This window comes from Trachurus japonicus, chromosome 10 (genome assembly GCF_045865225.1).
Source record: "Trachurus japonicus isolate A0001 chromosome 10, Traja_1.0".
Lineage (NCBI taxonomy): Eukaryota > Metazoa > Chordata > Actinopteri > Carangiformes > Carangidae > Trachurus > Trachurus japonicus.
In genome coordinates, this window is record NC_140916.1 from 32,469,603 (window position 1) to 32,491,693 (window position 22,091).

The window sequence follows — 22,091 nt, forward strand, 5'->3', positions numbered from 1 at the left end:
CCGTGGCATTTTTACAGCGCGGTTGTTTACATCCTCATGCACAACAGGAATGCATTTATTGAAAAAAAAATAATAATAAAAAAAAATTAAAAAAAAGGGCACTTTTTAATACGAGGCAAAAAGGGCAGGGGCTCAAGCACCCTTTGGGCCCTATGTGTGCACGTGCCTGACGTTGACCAGATCAGACCAGACAGAGACAGAACAGTCAGTAGTAACTTACAGGGATGCAAACAGCGCGCCGAAAAGCGAAACTCGCTTTTTTCATGACCAATTAGGTGACTTGTGTGAATCGTTCAGATCCGAAGAGTTTTTGTTTTTGGGTGGGGGGGGGTCTCAGCGTCTCAGCTGGGGTCAGTAAAATGTTTTTCTAACAGGCTGACAGTGACAATCACGTGAGGCGAACTCATTCATGGTCTCTGATTATACTGATAACAGCCGACCTCCAATGTAGACGCGCGACATGCACGCACGTTGTAACAGTTCGTGAGTGAGAGTCGGTCGTGTGAGCAGGAAAAACAGTAATGTCCACAAAAATAGTTCACTTGGGACTTCACTCTTGCCCTTTTATTGAGCCGAACACTTCATACTATCATACATGACAAAGAAGCGGTCTCACTTTACTCACTGTTAGCTGAGTTAAGAAGAAGAAAAAGGAGAAACCATAGGGAGAAACCAGCTCAGTAAGCTAATGGCGTCCACTCATCGGGTAGCCTTCTTCTCAACTGAAAACAAAACAACGCGGCGCGACGCTCAATGCCGTCCCGGCGCCGCCACGCTTACGTTCTTAAAGGAACATTTACAACTGTTACAACGTTACCCAAAGCGGCGACGCCGTTTTCCCCCCCGTGCACGTCCGTGGAGATGTAGAATGTGTTCAATTCAAAAAGTGAAACTAACACATTATATAGGCCTATATGTCCATTACACACTGAATGGGATGTTAAATCCCATGTCTTTATTTCTTCAGTTTATTTTAATAGTAATAATTATGACTAAAGCCTGCCACACACATAAAGATTTTATAAATCTCAACCGATTTATTATCTGTGAGAGAGCCCACACATGAAGATAAAAAATCTGTGATTGAACAGTTTTGATCGTATTGTGTGTGGTGTGCTGCGATTTTCCAAACACAACACACCACACACATTAAGATTTTTCAGAATCTTGACCCTCTGGTCAGAAAACAATCCGGCATCAGCAGCGATACCAGGGGTGTCGTTGTAGCTACCATGGATGTCGGGTCTATTTCCGGAATGGACAATGAGAGTGACGTAATTTTTTTTTTTTAATGAAAGCGGGACACTTCAGCCTTTACAACGATCCCATCTGTGTGTGTCTGTGTGTCTGTGGCTCCGGACACCGAGCAGTCAAGCGGCTGTCCAATAGGGAGCCGTGTGCTGTCACATGACGGGCTGTGAGCGGCGGTCACATGATCGTTTAAACATGGCTGCTGTATTGCTGGCTGTTGCCGGCTACGAGCGCTACTGTCTTTGCTATCGGCTTCAGGAAATCTCCTGTGTATGTGTGAATGTCTGTGTGAACCTCATGTAACACCAGGGCTGCACCGTGGCTCTGTGAGGTTGTCGGTGCTGTGTGGAGAAGTGGCTTGTTGCCGCGAGCAGCATGCAGAGCTCGGCCAGCAGAGCTCGGCAAGCAGGCACTTCTCCGCACAACACCGGCTCTCCACACACAAGATGACTTCTGATTGAAACGGCCACCGAAGTCGGCCCCGATAATCGTAAATATTGAACATGTTTAATACTTACGATTATCGGCGCCGAACGTTTTCCGAGCCGATTGTCGGGGGAATTTTGACTCTTAACACACCACACACTACAAGAGAATCTCATAAGATAATCTTAAAACCTTAAGATAATCGGGCGGTGTCTGTCCGTGGTCGGAAGGGGGGAAATCGGGGCAAAATCAGCCCGATTATCTTTATGTGTGTGGCAGGCTTAACATTCAGTGAAGACCTAAAAATCAGTATCTCCAAAATTGAAATATTGCAATGTTTTTTATTTTTTTAAAGCATTTTTAATATAGAAATGTTGGCCTTCTGAAAACTATCCATCTATATGCACTCAATACTTGGTTGGGGTTGAACTACTGGAAATGGACTTTTCTGGGATATTGTTAATGGTGAGCCCCCCCCCCCGCCAGACAATTCCTCTCTTTTTTGGTCCTGACCCGTTTGCATCCCTGAACTTATGACACACATAATTAACTGACCCTCAGACTCGTCACACTAGCTGTTATGTTTGACCAACAAAAGGACTCGGCCCTCACTAGTTTTCATTCATTTTCAGAGTGGTGTATCCGTCCAGGAGATCATCTCTGACTGAACCAGTTTGTGCACAATCATCAGATTAAAGCCGGCAGTTTTCTTTCTGTAGTTTGGCTGACTCATAAAATAAATGTTGATGCAGCTGATAAGATCTAAAAAGTGAGAAGTGTGCTAACAGCATTTATTTATTCATAGGGGCCAATCTGGACAGTTACTCTATTTTATAAGGTTTTCACTGCTGACTGATGAGCACTCTGGCCTAAATCCACACTGCATCACTCTATTCTGCTTTTGAGGTTCCTCTCTTTACTCCTCTGTTGTTATTGTGATGCATAAAATTGTATATATCATTTTCATCTAGCTGTGTATGTTCAACTTACTTATCATAAGCTTTTTTTTTGCCTTTTTTATAATATAATGTAAGGTCTTTAAAATTCATAAACCAACTGAGGAGATTGTAGAATAAAGATTACTTGTCTGAAGTCCAACCCCGGAGGCAGCTGTGAGATCTCTGCACTACAGTCAGGGGTGTAGCTGTGATCGCTTTTAAAACTTCCACGATATCGCCCCTCTTATATCTCTAACTGTGATGCATGTCGGTGTGTGTTACCTGCCTTACAAAAAGGAGACCACAGTGGGGTCGAACAGCTTTAAGTCACGGTTAAGATGCAAACACATGGGAAAGGAAAGGAAGGAGATTAATGCTGCCTGGTCAAAAGCCAGCTCAAGAAGGCTGTCAGGGTGAAGAGCCAGTTTCCCAACAATGACTCAGGCTCAGCATGGTTGGCTGGCAGCCAATACAATCACAGGCTACTTGGAACGGGCCTTCCTAGAATACCCCTCCCTTCTTTAAACTTGTCAACAATCACAAAGTCCTTCCACTGCCAGTATGGACTGGAGACACAAAGTGCAACACTACAGTAAGATACTTGAAATATTTACTTCTGAGACAGTAAAATCACTGTAAATGAAGAACATCATGAGAAGTTGAAACAATCAAATAATTTATCTGCATAGTTCATTTGGAAACTATGATTTTCAGCCAAAAAAAAAAGATTCGTAGTAGCACAGAGAATGTTATACTTTCAGTTTAGCAAACTGTAGACATTTCAGATTGCCTTGAACTGGATATATATTGAAATATCCAAACACCCTTGACAAATCAGGCCAAGCCAGTCAAAGTTGAAGAAAAAAGTAAGCCAGGGATCAAACCACCAACCTTCTGGTTAGTGGAAAATCCACTCACCTCCAGAGCCAAAACCATCCAAACTGAAAAGAATTTTTAAAATACGTGCTGACAACATTTCATCCTTGTATCCTCAAGGAAATATTTTCATATATTCACAATGTACAATTTCACAATGCACTAATACCACTGACAGCACTGAGCCAACTGTGACGATGATCCTTCCAAAACCTAATTCCAGATTGACCTGAAATTTCTTGTCCACACACTGAAATGAAGGCATCACCCTGCTTGACACAGGGGACCATGGTTACCAACAGTCAATACCCAGTTCTTTTTTAAGTTAACCAAACATTTTACCCCACGTACATAGGACAGGAGACGGATTGTTTGATCAAAGCTCATGAGGAAAAATGATAAGTGTCTTAGATTCTATATTCCACAGAGAAATGCAAACAGCCTGGGTTCAGAAACTGAATCTTAAAACAAGCAATCACGACTTGAGTAACTTTGTGATGTCACAAAGCGGTCACCGCTCAGCCATGACCCACCCCCACCCACTGTGCAACCATGCAGCACTCAGGTTTTTTGTTCACTCCTATATTTTGGTTTGATTGCTCAAATATCAGCCAATCAGAGGAGGTATTGACCTGCTCACTGACCTGTGACTATCACTAGAGCTCTAGAGAGAAGCCTCGCAGAGGAAAAGTAAAACTACACTGACATGGTCTTTGGTTCTTAAACACAAAAATAGGTTTTCTTATGGATCAACACAGGACATGAGCTATAGGATCTTCAGACATGAAGATGGCTCTAGTTAATGCTAATCCAAATCAGTGACTTTGGCGAAAATCAATGTATTTAATAGGTCTGAGGACATGATGCCTTCAACATGCATAAATCGCATAAATATAATACATAAATTTCATAGTGTGGTTCTTATTTTTAAATACTTTTAAATACTGATGCTGATTTCAGACACTTTATCAATTTTTACAGATTGCCGATATTGTTCAATCTGATGATGGGGTTTAACATAAATTGGTGTCAACTTTTTGGTACGAGACTTCAGTAGGTGGATTTAAAGTTACTAGCTGATTGATTTAGAATCACACCAATGTAAACAATGCACTGGGCAAATCATTTATTCCTGAAAACGTCAAATACAGTAACTAATTCAAAGCAGAGCAAAGTGCTTTACATAAAAAGATAATACAACTGTAAAAAAGAATAGCATATAAACAGTAGAGCAAACTTTCACATAAATACACACATACAAATTCTACACACATTGTGGGAAAAAATGAAGTCTTGAATTTAAAGGGATGTTCCTCTGGAAAAAGAGAGAAATCAGCAGGCAGACCGTTCCCTTCTTTAGGTGCATAGATACTGAAAGCCATCTGACCAGAAAGTGCTTCAGGCAAATGGAGGATATTTCCACCTTGTGACCTGAGAGATCTGCGGGGATGGTATACTGACAGCATATCTGATATGTACTGAGCAGCCAGACCATGAAGTACTTTGTAAACCAGGAGGAGAATTTTAAACTGTCCTCTGTAAACAACAGGAGGCCAAAGTTATGTGCTCTTATCTTTATGTCCTGGCTAGAACTCATACTGAGTTTGAGATGATTATAGTCGTGTAATGTTGACACAGAATCATGTCCAATTCCCAACCATCTTTAAAAATGAAATAATCACTAATCAAATAGAGGTCAATCTGGACACCTCAGTTTGGTGCAGATAAAATCAATGACTCCAGAAACTATTAATCCAGGGTAGTTTTCTAGGGGAATGGTGGAAACATATGGCGGCACACAGTGGTCACTTAGCAAGCAAGTCTGCCCAGTGTAGTGTTGCTTATAGAGGCCCTGGGAGCTTAATGCACTGTGATTAAGGAAAACACATATAAATACACAAAACACAAAGAGCGTCATTAAAAATCTCCATCAGTTCATCAGAATGCTGAAAATACAGCCAGGCCAAATGCACCACAACATGCACATGTGCTCTACATGGTAACACTTGGTAACAATCACATTACCATGTAGAGCACATGTATAAAACATGTTACCACATGTGGAAAATGGGTTCACATGAGTATTTACATGTGATTCACAAACATGTTTCCCATGTGCAAATAACATGATTCACATGTGCAAAATTTTTCACATGTGAATCACATGTAAAGTTTATGTGGTTTTGGATTGTATGTTGGATTGACATGAACTGTCATCACTATCATGTGCAACAGGCAAAATCAGGACTAAATACAGTCAAACAGCCATGTTTTTGCCACCATCTGCTATACTGAGATAGTTTCTATTTGTGTAAATCCATACAGAGGGATATGTATTTACCCGACAGCTGCCGCCACAGGGTGTTGTCATGTTGTCATTATGCTATCAAAGCTGTTCGGCTCCTCCTTCCGCTGGTTGGAGGAGTTTCTCCTTCTCATGTGTTCTGATGTGGTTCCTTTGTAATCACCCCCTCCGGGCTCGGAGGATGGACCCCTGAGGCGTTTGGGAAAAACTCCAAGTTGCTATAGACCTGGAGGCTTTCAGATGTGCAGGTATAAGTGTTTTCACACTTCCAGACACCGTCTGCACTCAAATCCGTCCAGCCACCAGACTATGATTGGATAAATGTCAAGACATGCTGATACTGCAGCTGAGCCGAGGCGAAGACATGTCAGTGCTTCAAATTGTTTTAACCTGAGAGGAACCTTTGTGCTTATCTCAGTTCTTCATGGTGCTCCAGTTCTTGAATGAACAGAGGTGAGGAGAAACAAGGGACTGGTGCAAAATAACAGGAAGAGCTGGACAAACTGATAATTACACACACATATAAACTGATACATCATTACACTGTGTTTGAGTTTTTATAGAATTGCCCAACGTAGTGTTGGGTCTGGTGAAAAGCGCTCACCAGATAGCATTTCAATTTTTATAGAATTGCCCCAAAAGTGGTTATAGTGGCTGCCAGGGACAAATAAACCCACTACGAAACACTCCCAGTGTTCAAATTTACATAAATACAGCAAGGTGAGGCGAAGCTTTGCAGCGTCTGAATACACCTTTAAGAATTTCATGAAAACACCTCATGGAACTGCTTTATGCTTAAAGCAGAATTGCAGCTTTTGGGGTTTTTTGAACTAAAAGCTCATTATCTAAATGTAATATGTATTTTAAACACTAAAATATACATAAAGCAGAGCAGAGAGATAACAAGCCATGATTTCTGACCTAATGAGTATGTTGTTTTTGTCCTTTTTTGCTGCTTCTGTTGAGTGTTACCACAGCAGATCACCACATTTTTTTATGCCAAATGCCTGTACAGTCAAACACAACCTGGATTCTGGGGATCAGGGGATTGAACTGCCAACTCAGAAATCAGCAGCCAACCCCCCATCAGATCTAGTCAAAAAGTACAATGCTGAAATACTTGAACAGCTCTCAAGTCTTAACAGAGCTGTATGAATAGTGAACTGTTTTTCTTGTGGGAAATCAGAAACCTGAAATCAAACCAAACCCTGTTACAGTCATTATAATGCCACTTTAAAAGTTGATTATTTTATTCATATGAAAAGATATTAAAGCACAGAGCATGTTTGCTTCGTCATTGTTAATGAATTGAGCAAAAATCAAGAAAATTGCAGAGTTGGCCATAGTTGGTTGATGTAGTTTTAGGGTTTTGCAGTTGATCTTCCTGTTGCTGGTCCCGTCATAATGTGGTCCAGTAGGACAGAGGACAACTACCACAGTCCTTCAATTCACAGGAATATATTCATACAGTAAATAATACTAACTATAACAGTTCAAATGGTCTTAGCTTTTTTTGGTTTTGTGGATGTTCGGGAGTTAGGTGGTCCGTAGGTTTTGTTCTTTGCTCTGAAAATGTTAGATAAGGGTTAAGCCAGTGGTTCCCAACCTTTTTTGGCTTGTGACCCATTTTTGACATCACAAATTTCTGGCAACCCCCAATCGCATGCAGTCACGTGATCACAGCAATCAAGATGCACCAGCTAAGTATAGAATACAGTTGTTTAAGATTGTGTGTGGTGTTTTTAATCATAATTTTAAAGGCAAGGCAATTTTATTTAGCCCATTTTTGTCTCAAAGGGCTTTACAACATCCTCTGCCCTTAGACCCTCACATCGACTGAGGAAAAACTCCATAGAAAAAGAATAATAATTAGTTTAAAAAATATATATTTTTATCAGTAATTTTTTTTGATCAATTACTAGACATTTCAGGCGACCCCATTTGAATTCTAGGCGACCCCATGTGGGGTCCCGACCCCCAAGGTTGAAAAACACTGGTTGAAGCTAATTTCACACAAAAAATGTAGAATAATCTTTTGTGTTTCCATTGAGCACAACCATGAAATATTCAGAGTGTTGATGTAAATTTGGATTGGATGATCCGACTGGGTCGCTCCAACAGGTCTGAGGTCATTCTGTAGCAGATTGACTTCCTGTGTCGCTGTCCTGCTCCATCACACAGCTTCTACCCAGCTGGTGACAGAGGCAGCAAACTCATCCAATCAGTTGCACTTCTATACAGTCAAATCATAGCAGAAGTTTTCTTATACAGTATACAACAATACTTCTTGTCATATTATTTACAGAGACCCAACATTCCCCCATGAGAAAGGACATACACATTAAATCAAGTGATTAAATAAACAACAGATGCCTATCTGGAGCACTGGGCCAGTCAAACCAAAACCTAAACAAACTGAATATTGAAACCGTGAATATAAATTGACAAGTATCTCCTTAGCTGCAGTCTGACCAGACTCACTGACCACAGTCTAACCACAGAGAGAGGGCCACACAACAAGACCTGACTACCAACACAGTGGTCTCTGCAGGACAGCTGAGACAGAGACAGAGTACTCTGTAAATATCACCAATTTGATATCAAAATAGAATGTATTTATATAAGAGATATAATCCCAAATTTACAGAACTCAATGACAATGAAAAGCAGAGGAACAGACATGCCACAAAACAACATTAATGCATGTGACAAATATCTACATTGACAGATTATTATTTGCCATTATCTTGCCTGTTATACAGTATCATGGCGCACACACACACACACACACACACAGACACACACAAACACACACACGCACACAGTTATGTCTCTGTGATTTCAGTGTGGATATGACATTGACTTAAATTGACATTCATGTCCTGGAGACTTACTCTATAATTTACCACACTACTTACCTAATGGGGACTTGTTACCTCCATGAAGGAGACAAGACCCCATAAAGTCACGGTACCCACAACATGAGACTACCTGCACCACACACACACACACACACACAGACACACACACACACACACACACACACACACACACACACACACACACTAAATAAGTGGTCATATTTCCCCCCATTGTTTTCTTCTTCTTTATCTACTTATTTATTTCATTTGACTTAATAAATAACTTTTTAAATATAATATAATATTTTTTTTGGTTTCCTTTCACATTTCATTATTAAATTGTGTTATCCTTGACATGTTGTCAGTGTTGTTCACTTGACATTCATGGCAATAATGTAAAGTGAATTGAATTGACATTGAGAGACAGAGAAAGATGATTGGGGGTTAGCAAGTTTTTTTTTCCTCAGTCAGACTATTTCCTTCCTGACCTGTGATGAGGGAGTGTTACAGGTCACAGAGGGAGAGTATCGTCCACAGTGTGTGGCCTGTGTTTGGACTTGTTTCCTCCTCCTCAATTCTCACCTTTAGTTCCTTTTGTAGCTCCTACCCTTTTCCCTGTCACTCTCCTAAAAAGCTCTTTTATTCTGGTCCAACAAGTCTTTCAGGTTTGTTGGTAATTGTTAAGGAACCACTGAACTTCTCTGATGGGTCTGCCACCAGTCAATGGTGCAATATGTAGCCCACCATCCCTCAATATCCTCCTCATGAAACTCACAGAGAAAAGAAAAAAAGAAAAACATCCCAGTCTGTTGATCCGAGGCAGAAACACAGAGATTCATTCAAGAGATTGAAATTCTAGTGGTGACTCAGCAACTGAACCAGGATCTGATCTGATTAAACATCAGCTGTGTGTTGGAGAGAGATGTATGGTTGAAATCTAAAGATAAAAGAATGAATGTGTTTGGGCGTTTTGTTTGTAGTCTCACAATAACTGTGTACAACAGCAGTATTACTACTGTCAATGTACTTTACTTCTTTATGGATCCCAGGTAGCACTTGCCCAATGACATGCAGCTATTCATCCAGGTTCAACAAACCCACAATACCATACCATACAACAAACAATAGTTCACCTACAGAATTAAGACTTAGATTTATTGTACAGGAAATAATAACTCAAAGTCTACACATTTTTCAGTATTTTACATTTCATAATGGAGAATAAATGGATTAACCCTTTTTTTTATATAACAAATATGTAATTCAAAATAAAATTAGGTACTATTTAGTCAAACACAAACCAATCAAAGTTCATGAAATATTGGAATATACTGTTTTACAGTGTTTTGAACCCATTTTTTGTACTGTCTTAAAAAACAGTTGCCCATTAAGTTGTTGTTGTTTTTTTTTTGTTTTTTTTACATTGTCTCATGGAATGATTATTATAACCTTTATTTATTCTCGAGAGACATTGTGGTTACCCTCATTTTCAATGTCGTCGAGTTTACAACGCAGTTAAAATATTGACAGTGGTTTCAGTCATGGTCATGGTTACAGTCATTGTCACATTGATTGTGATAATGTGGTTTATTCTTGATAGATGTCAAGTGCATATCTATCTCAAAATTGTATTACGGTATGTATTTTATATTATGTAAACATATCACTCTAAAACATGAGGCCACAATTAACCTTTACAATAGGAATAAAAAAGAGAAATGTGTCTGAAAACAAAATAATATCAAGGCTTAATCAGCATGCACATTCTCCTTTGGGTTGTGCAAACAAAATAATTCCAACTTTATGGGAAACCATGTACTATATCTCTGCAAATACCACAGTTTCATACTAACTGCTAAAGGAACATTTCCGTGCTGTATATTCATTCCCAAGCTCACGGCTTTACAGCATCTGTTATTAATAAGCTCAGTAACGTGACCACTCGCCTCGGTGTCCCTGTCCTCCTGGACCGTCAGGAATTTGCTAATGCTGGTTGTACAGTTGTGGATACAGTCACATCTCTGTGAGAAAAATGAGGCTGCTCTCTGGATACACGTCCTGGGTCTCGGGGGCGGTCTCCAGTGCCTCCATCTCGTTGGCCAAGGAGCCAACATTCCCCATGGTAACACAATGTAGGGCTGATTTAGAAGATCTCATCCATGCTCTTCTCTGCCCCCTGATTCTCATTATTGTGTCTCAAGCTCCCCGGCGTCTCGACTGCAGTGATTCTGCCAGAATATTGTGTGCGAGCTTATAGCCGACACCGCCGGGTCAAGCAAATCCTGTCATGAGTAAACAACATCCAGCTGTACCTCGGCATGGAGCTGTTCATCCAATACCAGGCATATTAAAGGTCCAATAGTGATGAAAGTGGGACTTCTGTGTGTTTTTGATTATACAGATCTGCTGTAGGATTTATATGAATATGAAAGTATCAAATACACACAGCCTGTATTTAGACACTGAGCCTTGATATGAGCCGTCAAGACTTAATTGTAATGTTGTGATGTGACAACAAAGCAGTCAGCATTCTAAAATCTGCTTTATTTTTTATTTGATCATTCTCAATTGATGTTGCAGGAGTAACATACAATTAAATATATATAAAAAAAAAAAAATTCAAGAAATATACACCTCTTATTTTTGGTATAATTAGTGTATCTCACAGCCTGGAGTGATGTATTGCTTTTATAAAACGGTTGGCAATAATGAAAGTATGACATAAGAATACACAAACAATCTGCTGTTGTATTTATTTGAGCAGAAACAAAATAATTGCACCGTGAGGACAACAAGAAAAAAACACAGGGACTACATTGTTTGTTGTTGTAAGCACTTTGGCTATTCTAACTTTAGCTTTGCTAAGATTTACATTTTATTCACATCAGTTCCAATGTCTCCATGGATTGTGCTTCCACTAAAAAACTGTGTCGCATCAGGTACTGTACGCCACTTGTACTCGTATGTGGAGCATGTGTGTACGTGTGTATGTTAAGGACCAATCAGATGGCTTGAATTAACCTTTCTGTTTTATAAATGTATTTTTATGGGTCAACACTTTGAATAGGACCCAAGGAAAGTGTACAATACTGGATGTTTAAGGGAGAGATGTCATCAACTCTATTAACTAATACCTTAAAACAGCTTCCACGGTTAAAAAAGAGAATAAAAAGTGATACATGATGTTTTCACCATATTTTAAAACAAAAATGAGATGATCTCAAAGGGTTCACTTAGTTTTGCTTGCAATTGTGACTCAGTTTGGTTCAGGCCTGTGGCTGAACCTTAGAAATCCTTCTTCTCCACCTCTTTGCACTCAACAAGGACTGAGGATTTAATCCCACATTTACCGGTGGAACTCCAAGGGGAAAGAAAGGGGAACAAGGCGGAACAATTACATTAACAAGAAGGTGTTTCACTTGTCACTATTGCTTATTAGCAACTGTTACCATGCCAACGCACTTATCCAAGATGCTCAACATGCTACAAGTGCTGAACATCAGCCAATCAATGCAACCATATTAGCATGCTGACTTAGCTCAAGGCACTGGTGTGACTAATAGACACCCATAGGTATATTCACATTCTATATGTATATTCCCTTAGATGGCACATGTGGTTTGTGAGATGAGTCTTTCTGCTGCTGCTGCGTCTGATGTGTGCAAATAGTGGGAAAACACTACTTGTATTATTTGGTGCTGCCACTGTTGGTTCTTTGAAGAAGTGCCAAAGCCAAAGCCACAGGATATTGCTCTTACTAACCAAGTCTCTTTTTATTTCCCAGGCTATTATCAAAGTGCTTGAGAAAGTGTCTCATTTAAGTGGATTTTATTCCTCCATGATGGTCTGCTGGCTTGTTTACCTCCTCTTTATGTCCCGAGCCTGTGATGCAGTAGGCGGCTGGAGGCGGAGAATATCTCGGTCATAGTTGGAGGCACCTGGCCTCGGCGCTCCCCCCGCTATAAATCTCCGGCCCTTCATTCGGTGTGAATGGAGCTCCCCTCTCTCCTGCGCGTCTTTGTTTGATTTAAGCCATCCATCATGATTGTCTCGCACCGCACGCCTCACTCATCCACAGACAAACCCCCACTAGTGACTAAACCGCCTGACCCCACCTCATTCTAGCTCTCATTTTCTTTGTGTTAAGCCGTGATGCTTTTTCTTAGAATAAATTAGTTATTTATTTCCCTGCAGTCAGTGGTCTTTTCTTTTGCTGAGCTGCTGTGTTCTCCCTCATTCTCTGCAGGTAAACACCTGTTTTATCACTAGTTAAAAAAAAAAACAACACAAATAATGGGAACACAGATCTTTCGTTTATTTCAGAGCAATGCGTTTTGCTTGTGGCTTCTTCAGGCTCATGCTGAGACCAGGAAGTCAAGGGATTTTTAAAGGAAACAGTATTCAGTCAATTTACATAAGTAATTGGAAAAGGTGAAAAAATATTAAAAGTCCCAGTATGTAACTTATTTGGCTTTTTATTAGCAAAAATCAAATATTGCTTTCATAAATACGTATTTCACTGTAGTCGAATCACACCCGCATACAAATGAAAGCTTTCTCGTGCCATAGAATGAGTTGTTACCAAGTGGGCAGTTGTCGGTCTGAGAAGTGAAGCTCACTTCCGCGTTCAAAAAACTGCAGTCCCCCCGGCTTCCTCTGGGGGCTGGTGTCAGAAAGCAGCATTCCCCATAGACCCCCATGTTAAAATCACAGACTTTACATCCTCAATAAACATGATCAAAGCCTGGTGTCAGAACGTTTTTTGGTCTCAACCGATAGTTTCTACCCTTAACTCTACCGTTTTACTGTTATTAGGTTAAAATTCTGGCCAATCAGGGCGCGGAAACGTTGAGTGACAGGTCCGAGCAGCTCCGTGGACAGCTGCTTCGAGGCCAGTGGGCGGGTTCTCGGCCGGCCAATCCAACATGGCGCTGTTCAGGCCGCCATATTGGAGTCACAAAAACAACTCCCCAAAACCAATGGGGGACGTCACGGGTGCTACGTCCATTATTTTTACAGTCTATGGTTGTTACAAGTCGTTACAAATATACAAGGGGGGGCGCACTGAACCGAGGCGGCCATGTTGCATTGCCATTTTTTCGGTGAGTGGCAGCGTAACCGTAGGTAACCACAGAAACTCAGTGGAGCTGTGGGCTCGGCCTGTTAAAACTGTCACCACTGTGTAGTGTGAGGAAGGACGGAGGCACCGATGTTGCATTCAGGTGCAGTCAGGCAGACGGCCGTCGGGGGTCAGGTAAACAATACGACATCACCATGACAACATGTTGTCACGCCTGTATTGTTTTGCCTCGTGCTGGGGAACCACTTGTTTACATAGACGCTTGTTTATCCTGTTACATGCAGCGTCTGTTGTCTGTCTGACGTCTGCCCCATTTCACATGAATGCAACATCAAGAATACGTTCAGATATGCGACCGCACCGCTAGATGGGGGGAATTCCTACACATTATACCTTTAACGATCAAACATCAATGGCTGCGGAGTAGCATTATACCATATAGAAATGGACAAAACACATAGATTTAAATGCATTCAGCAGCTTTACAACAAATTCAAGTACAGGTGCACCTTCAGTGATTCACTTAAAGAAAGACAACAATACAACAATATCATACAAACAGGTCATATACGAATAGGAAATATCATCCATCATAACCTGTTTCATGTGAAAAACAATGTATTATCTCATCCAAATGATCTCAAATACAAATCCCCACTCTCTGGTATTGCCCACTTTTTCTTTTTCTCTGCCTCCCAAACTTCGTTCACTTTCTCTGACACGTGCCCGCCCGGCCGCTCCCTCCTCCTGCTCTAAACACCCACTCTCATATTCAGCTGCTGTATACAGTAACCTTTTGCATTCAGCTCTTGTATCGCAGCTTTGTAATGTCCGTTGGTATTCAGAGCTCATCGCTTTAGTCTGTCTCTCTGAAGCTTAAGTTCGTCTTTCTACTCTATTGCCCGGTCTGTTTACAAAGGGGGAGGCGTAGCATATGTTTTCATCTCGAGGCAGGACAAATTAAGTCCTATCTGGCCCGGCCACTCTTGCAGCAAAATGCCAACAAGGTGTGTGTGTGTGTGTGTGTGTGTGTGTGTGTGTGTGTTTATGTGTAAAAGATAGTGTGAAAATATACTCTACTGCAGGGGACATGTGTGTGAATGAGAAGAGAGGTAATATGAGTATAAGGGAGGGTTTAAATGCGACATTAAAAGGTGTGTGCGGAGGTATGTGCATGTGTGTGTGCTTGTTGAACAGCAGGGTTCGTTGCTTTAATAGACCCCGGTAGTGAATTAAACAGTTGGATGCTGTGTGTTGTTTACGTATGCGGACTGAACTGCTGCGGGTCAGCAACCCGAGGCTCGCCTCTAAATGATGTGAAATAAAGATTTTTCCTTTTTTTTTTGTTTCCCCTCGTCTCACTATAAGACAAACAAACTTTTTAGTCAGAGTTATAAAATGCAAATCGAACAGAGAGATTAAAGTTCTCGCATTTGGCTCAGATTGGCGCAGGAAACAGACACGGTGGCACTGAGTGAAATATTTTATTTATTTATCCCCCCCCCCCCCCCGCTGCTTATGTATTCTGTTGCAATGTGCACACAATAAGAACCACTGCAGGGAGGTGATGGTGGCTTTGGTTTTAAATTTTAAAAAAAGTAATAGTAAGAAAGCAGCTTGCAATGCAGTTTCCTGCTTTGAATTGGGATGTAAAATACAGTGTGAATGAAGTTGGGCTTTTTTTGAATTAAGGGTACAATCGTGTTATGCAAAGTGCCGTAAAACTGGGCCACAGAGTGAAGCGTTAGAATTACTAAGCAGAACATTTCACGGGGGCAACAGCAAACTGCTTTTTTGTTGTTTTTTTTAATTCAAAAGACATTTTCCTGTTCAGGAAAAACTGGCAAGTGGCAAGATATGAAACAAGTTTTAGGGGGGGGGGGGGGGGGTTATGCGCAACGATTGACAATCAAACCCTCTCACACAAAACATGCATGCAGCAAATTCCACAAACACACGCCAAAATAGCTGTGGTCTGACCCACTGTGTTAAAGGGATAATTCAAAGTTTTGGTAAATTGGCGCATTGCCATAATCCCTTTCGTTTTAGGAGTAGGTTCGTTAACTTTAATTGTCGGTGCAAGCTATTTTTAGAATGGTGGAGCAGAGCCGTGAGCTGGGATTTCTTGGTTTCCCTCATCAAACTCATCAAATACACAATCCAACAACTCCAAAACGCTCTGGTGGACAAGTTGTGACCTGCACATTCACCACGCTATGAGATAATAACACAACGTTACCAGACATTTTGAACTACTACTGTAACTTCCTCTTTTTTGGTCTGTTTGACAAGTCCACCCATAAACCACAACTGGTCCAAAACTCATATCACACCTGTCCTCCAGCAGCTCCACTGGCTTCCGATCAACTATCGAACCACCTATAAAATCCTACTCCTCACCTAACACACACACCCATACTCTCTCAGGTCCTCCTCTTCCTCCATTCAACTCACCCTCCCACCTTTATGCTTGTCCACTATGGGGTGGAGAGCTTTCAGCCGCTCGGCCCCCCACCTCTGGAACTCTCTGCCATGAGACATCAGACACTCAGACCCAATTACCTCCTTCAAATCCCGTTTAAAAACTCACCTCTTCCGACTGGCCTGTGCACTTTAAAACGTGGACTTCACTGCCGCACAGTTGCACTTTGATATTGTTTTATCTATCTAATTGTTATGTTTACACTTGTGTTGTCTCTTTGTCTTCTGTTCTGTATGGTGACCTTGAGTGTCGTGAAAGGCGCCTTATGAATAAAATCTATTCACACAACATTCACGCAATTAAATACATATGAATACACACAATATATATGATATTAAACACACATCTAATGTATAAAAGAGAACACTGTGTTGGTGCATCAGTTGCATATAAAACCTTTATTGCAGTATTTTTTCACAAAGCATTATTTATTTGCGTGTAATAATCAGAGCATTAACAATAATCACTCAAACCCAGCAGGAGGAGGAGTGAGAGACAGCGTGCAGCTCTCCCTCTCTCTCTCCCTCAGTTACAAGCGTGAAAAGCAACTAGGCTAAAGACTTGACGTGTCCTGTCTGCCCGTCTATCGATCCCCTCCACTCTGTTTAATCACAGCACGGCACCCACACACACACAGCTCCACTCCACACACTTCCTTCTCTGCACGACCTGAGTGACTCTCATTAAAATGTATCCCAACAAGTGATTTAAAGGGATAATTCAACCTTTTGGCAAATTGGCCCATTGCCACAATCCTATAGCTTTAGGAGTAGGTGCATTATCTTTAAGCTGCTCAGAGCTACGCTACGGAGGCTAATGGGATTTCTTGGTTTCTCTCATCAAACTCATCAAATACACAATCCAACAACTCCAAAACGCTCTGGTGGACAAGTTGTGACCTGCACATTCACCACGCTATTAGATAATAATGGAACGTAACCAGACAGAGTTGTTTTCAAGGGAAACCAAGAAATTCCATTAGCCTCCGTAGCGTAGCTCTGAGCAGCTTGCGGCTCTGCTCCGCCGTTCTAAGAATAGCTGGCACCGACAATTAAAGGCAATGAACCTACTCCTAAAGCTATGGCAATGGGCCAATTTGCCAAAATGTTGAATTATCCCTTTAAATCACTTGTTTGGATTTGTTTGGACTTGTTTGGACCCAACAATGAAGGGTAACAAACCTACTGCTAAGACTATAGGGATTATGGCAATGGGCCATTTTGCCAAAATGTTGAGCTATCCCTTTAAGGTTCATTTCAATGACAAATGAAACAATAACAGAACAGATAGCATGAGATATTATATGAACCTTATTTCTCATTATGAGTTGCCAGGTCCAGTCAAAGAGGTGTCCTAACCCGGTCTGGAAGGTTCCAGATCCTTTTTAAGCCTCGTACCATGTTCTTCTAACAAATCCAGCACTCAAAGGTGGATGCTGTGAGGAGGCCACTGCAGTGACACCTGGGAACCTTTTTTGATGACTATCTTAAAGTCAGTGTGAACACTGAATCTATTGTGAAGGGGGGGGGTGATATGTGATATTTATGTAATATTGATGAGACATGTTTGTTCTGTGTACACGCCACGCTGCTGCTCATAACCAATCGCCCCTTACGAAGCAACATTCTTAGAATAACTTAGAATATTGTTTGATCAGTTCTTGAGTATGGACCTGAAGAGATCCATTCTATCAACTTATGCTGGGTGGACAGCACAGTTCAGGTCTGTGTCAGTATTTAGCCAGTCCCTGACCAGCTAACATGTAACTTCAGTGTTAGAAAAGTATTTGAAAAAAAAAGAAAAGAAAAAAACTTGCAGTTCTTGAACTCTACAGATTACACTCATAGCTGTGGGCTCTTCTGAAAGGAAACTCATTGTGGTTTACAATCAGGAGGTCAAGCTAAGTGACACTGAACAAAGCTTACAGAAGCAAGTAGAAACCGTGTGAACCGTTGGTGCGTGTGGTAAATCTAAAATCACAACGAAGCCACAGCCATGAGGGAGAACAAATAGAGTTCAGGATTGGTGAAGAAAGAAGAGTTCTGCATTGTTTCTCCGAGGCCATTTTCAGACAAACAGAGGAAGGGCTGTTTGGAGACTCCAAAACGACACTTAGTAGCCAAGTTATAGGCCTTTAGTCCTGTGAAATGACACAAATCAACAAAACTTCTTTGGTGGAAGAATGTAGTAAACAGAAAAACGCCCAACATAGCAATATTACAGCTACCATAAAATGTAATTAGGCCTCCGGTGGCATTCATCCTCAAAAGTGCTGCAAGTGTTGAAACAGTGGGTTCCTCTCCCTGTCCCCCCGCCCTCACCCTGTGTGCTCCTTCTTTTACCTCCTCTGGATTTAAAGTGTGAAAACCAGGAGCAGGTGAAGCTGGGATGCTTTTATGGAGACCACCGACTCTCATAAAATGTTGATGGGATTCTTCACAGGACATAAAGGCTGTCCGACTGTCAAAACTTTGACTTATCTATCAGAAAGCACACCGAACAGGATCAAATCCCTTTTTCAAACAACTCCTTTATGGGCCTGGGGAATTTAAGACTATACTTCAAATATTTCTCAAGGGGGTGAAATTTGAGAAATGGACTTTTCATTGGACCATCTCACCCATCTTACCCAGCAACCCACTGGCCACTAGGTCCCTCTACATGCTGTAGAAACTCCTGCTTTGTTGATTAATTATGGTGTTCTCGATGGTGGGTTTGTGGATTTTCAACATGAAACACCATGTATGAGGGGCAAACAACCTGGAAGTATTTGGGTGGTTAAAATTAATGGTTCAAATATGGAATACATGACAACTTTTTCATCAAAACGATTTTTTTTTTTTCAAAAATAATACATCCACAGAACGTCTAGAGGGGTACAGAATAAAAGTATTAATTTTATTGATTTTTTTTAATAGCAATTGTTTTATAAATTTTTACAGGTCAAAACATATTAATATTTACATCTGGTTACGTTGGTGACGTCGACATGAAATGACCTCTGTGCCAACAGCATTAGTATGTTGATGTCACATGAGGCGGAGCTCAGGGGCCAGGTTGTGATAGCTCTGTGGAGAAATGGCATTGTGCTAATGCTAATGCTAATGCTAACTAACGGTCAGCTGGTACTGTAACGTTTCCGGTGCAGGCGTGATGCTGTGGGTCTGTCGGGTTCGTCTGCAGGTGAGTTAGTGTGAAATGATTCAGATGTGTTTCCAGTCCGCTGGAGTTGCTGCTTGTTAATACAGTTAGCGTTAGCTTAGCTTTAGCTACGAGCTGCTCCAGATAGGCTTACCTGGCAGCCAGTACAACTGAAGGTTGGAGCGAGAGCAGGCGAGTGTTAGTGCGACAGGCTGGGAGGAATTAAAACTTCTGGCTAACACCTTTTAAAAACAAAACAAAATGAGATTTTTTTTATTTTCTTATAAGGACTGTGGTTTTATCTTGATGGTTAATGATAAATTATGTACAGTTTTGTTTGAGTTAAGAACTCCCTCACACAGGCATAGATACTGCAAGTCATTTCATATGCGTGTCATTATGTATTATGTTATTATCACTTTAGCTGTTATTATTTAAAATATTAGATAAACACAGTCTTCAATGTAGCTGTAAACACAGCCCAACTCCATTTATCAGTGCTATAGTAATTTCCTGTGACACTGTGGGTTGCCAAGTTGTTAGGGTTGGGGTTTAGCATGTTGCCGCAGCAGGAGGTGGGAAGCGTGTACAGTGGCATACATTTACATATTTGATTAAGTAAAGTGTATGTGATGGTGTGTGAATCATTGCATACTGCAGATGTAACAACACCATACACAGTGTTGGATTTATTTGTAATGGAATCTCATATAAATCAAACTTGTATGATTTAGATTGGAATTATTATTATCATCATTATTACTGTTGTAATATCACTTTCATTTTTCTAGCTCAATTTGAGAGCGATTCATTTTTACTTAGGCTTTATCAAAGATACATAGGTCTAATGGATTAAAGATGTAGAATATATATGATGAAGTTGTTAACATTAGAGGAAATGTTTCAATTTTTGGTGGTAAGTGAAATATATTCAGAGGTAGCCTCTCAATAATGAAGCAACCTCAACAATTGTGATGCCTTCCATATGTTCTCAGCCTTATATATCACAGTAGCAGCACAATAAAGAATACCTGTGCTGGTATTGATATCTGTGGTCCTGGCTCTGGTTTTGCATGGTACAGTACAGTATCGGATCGAAATCAAATCTACTGGTCTGGTAGGAGCACGGCTTCCTGCCAACAGTGCTACTGTGCAATGGGTCATATTTTATGGATAGATAGAAAATTGCGGTTGTGTGACTGTGCATTTGTCAGTAATGACCTAAAATTACAATGATTAATGGCTGTCAGAAATCTCAGTGTATAGCGTTCACAACGGAGTGCTAAACTACTGTGTGTTTATTGCATTGGGATGGTTGAATGGGCACACGAGGGAGTGATTTCTAACACAGCCACCGTCTCTTTTCAAGTCTGCCTTAAAACAGAATACAGAAATACATCCTAACATTAAGCCAGAGCTGCTGTGAGGGTTCAGCACTCCAGACAAATGACTATTTTCCAAACTTATAGTCTTGTCTCTAGAAACCTAAGACTTAAACAGTTTCCTTGGTAAAGATTTGCTGCTGGGACACAACACTGGGGTTGTGTCAGGATACAGTGGATACAATCAGTATCAATCATTGAAATTCAGTGATTGTGACTTTTAAAGTAGCTATTTGTGTGTTTTCTCTGCTGACTAACCCAGTTTCCTGCCAGGAGCAGGTAGCAGTGATTCATCCATACTTGTATTTAAGACAAGAGGTTATATGGCACGATCCCAATGTCCACTCTCAAAGCCTTTGAGGTGTGTTCCCCATATGTTCAGCTGTTATCATCAGGGGTGAGGGCTCTCCAGTACACATAATACAGTAAGGATGTACCCGGACCCAAATATGTTATTCGGAAGTACACAAATAATGCTTTGATCCAGAATAGTTTTTCTGTCCGAAGTTTCTCATTATTCAGGAGCTATTTCTAAAGAAAAAGAAACGTTTGGATGTGTGTTTTGAGCATGACTTTGAGCCAACTACAAGAGATTAAAACAAAACGGAACAAAAAAAACATGTTGGTGCATTTTTTTTAGCCAATCACAACCATGTACGAGACGCTGCCACAGTTTGGTTTTGGTGAAGAGCCCTCAGGCTCAGTCCCTTATGTTATCACAGAGGAGCAACAGCACAGAACCAGGTGACTCTGGTTCACACTCCAACACAGTAGGTGGCGCTAATGCACCTTAACGGGAAAAGAAGCGCCTATAAAATGGTGGATTCATTTTTTTGAATGTCACAACCCCAAAAAACGACTCGTTTCACTACCAGAATTTAATCCATTCAGTCCGATTACGTTTGGAACATCTAGAAGAGCCGCACAATTAAATTATTTTAATCCCGTTCTGGTTAGCCGAGAGCTAAAGCAGAAGTTATCCGGCTAGCTCAGAGTAAGTGTCTAGTGTGCCCACTTCTGGTTTCTACCCAAATATGAATAACAAATCCAAAGTTGTTTTTTTTTAAGACCAAATTTGAACTCAAATACAAATAGTGCACTGGCTGTACACACCTATTACACTGTACAGTACACACTTCTGGTCTGCATTTTTTCAGACTTTGAGTGAATTAGCCTACCCAAAGTTCATAGCACAGTGACATCCATCACCGGTTGGTTATCAGAAATGCCTGGATGTGATATGACTGTCGATCTGCCACAAAGAGGAAAACGTGTGTAACCATCTGTCCTGTGATGATAATCCAAAATCTGTTTTCATCAGGTGTGATAACAGGTAATAATGTTACATT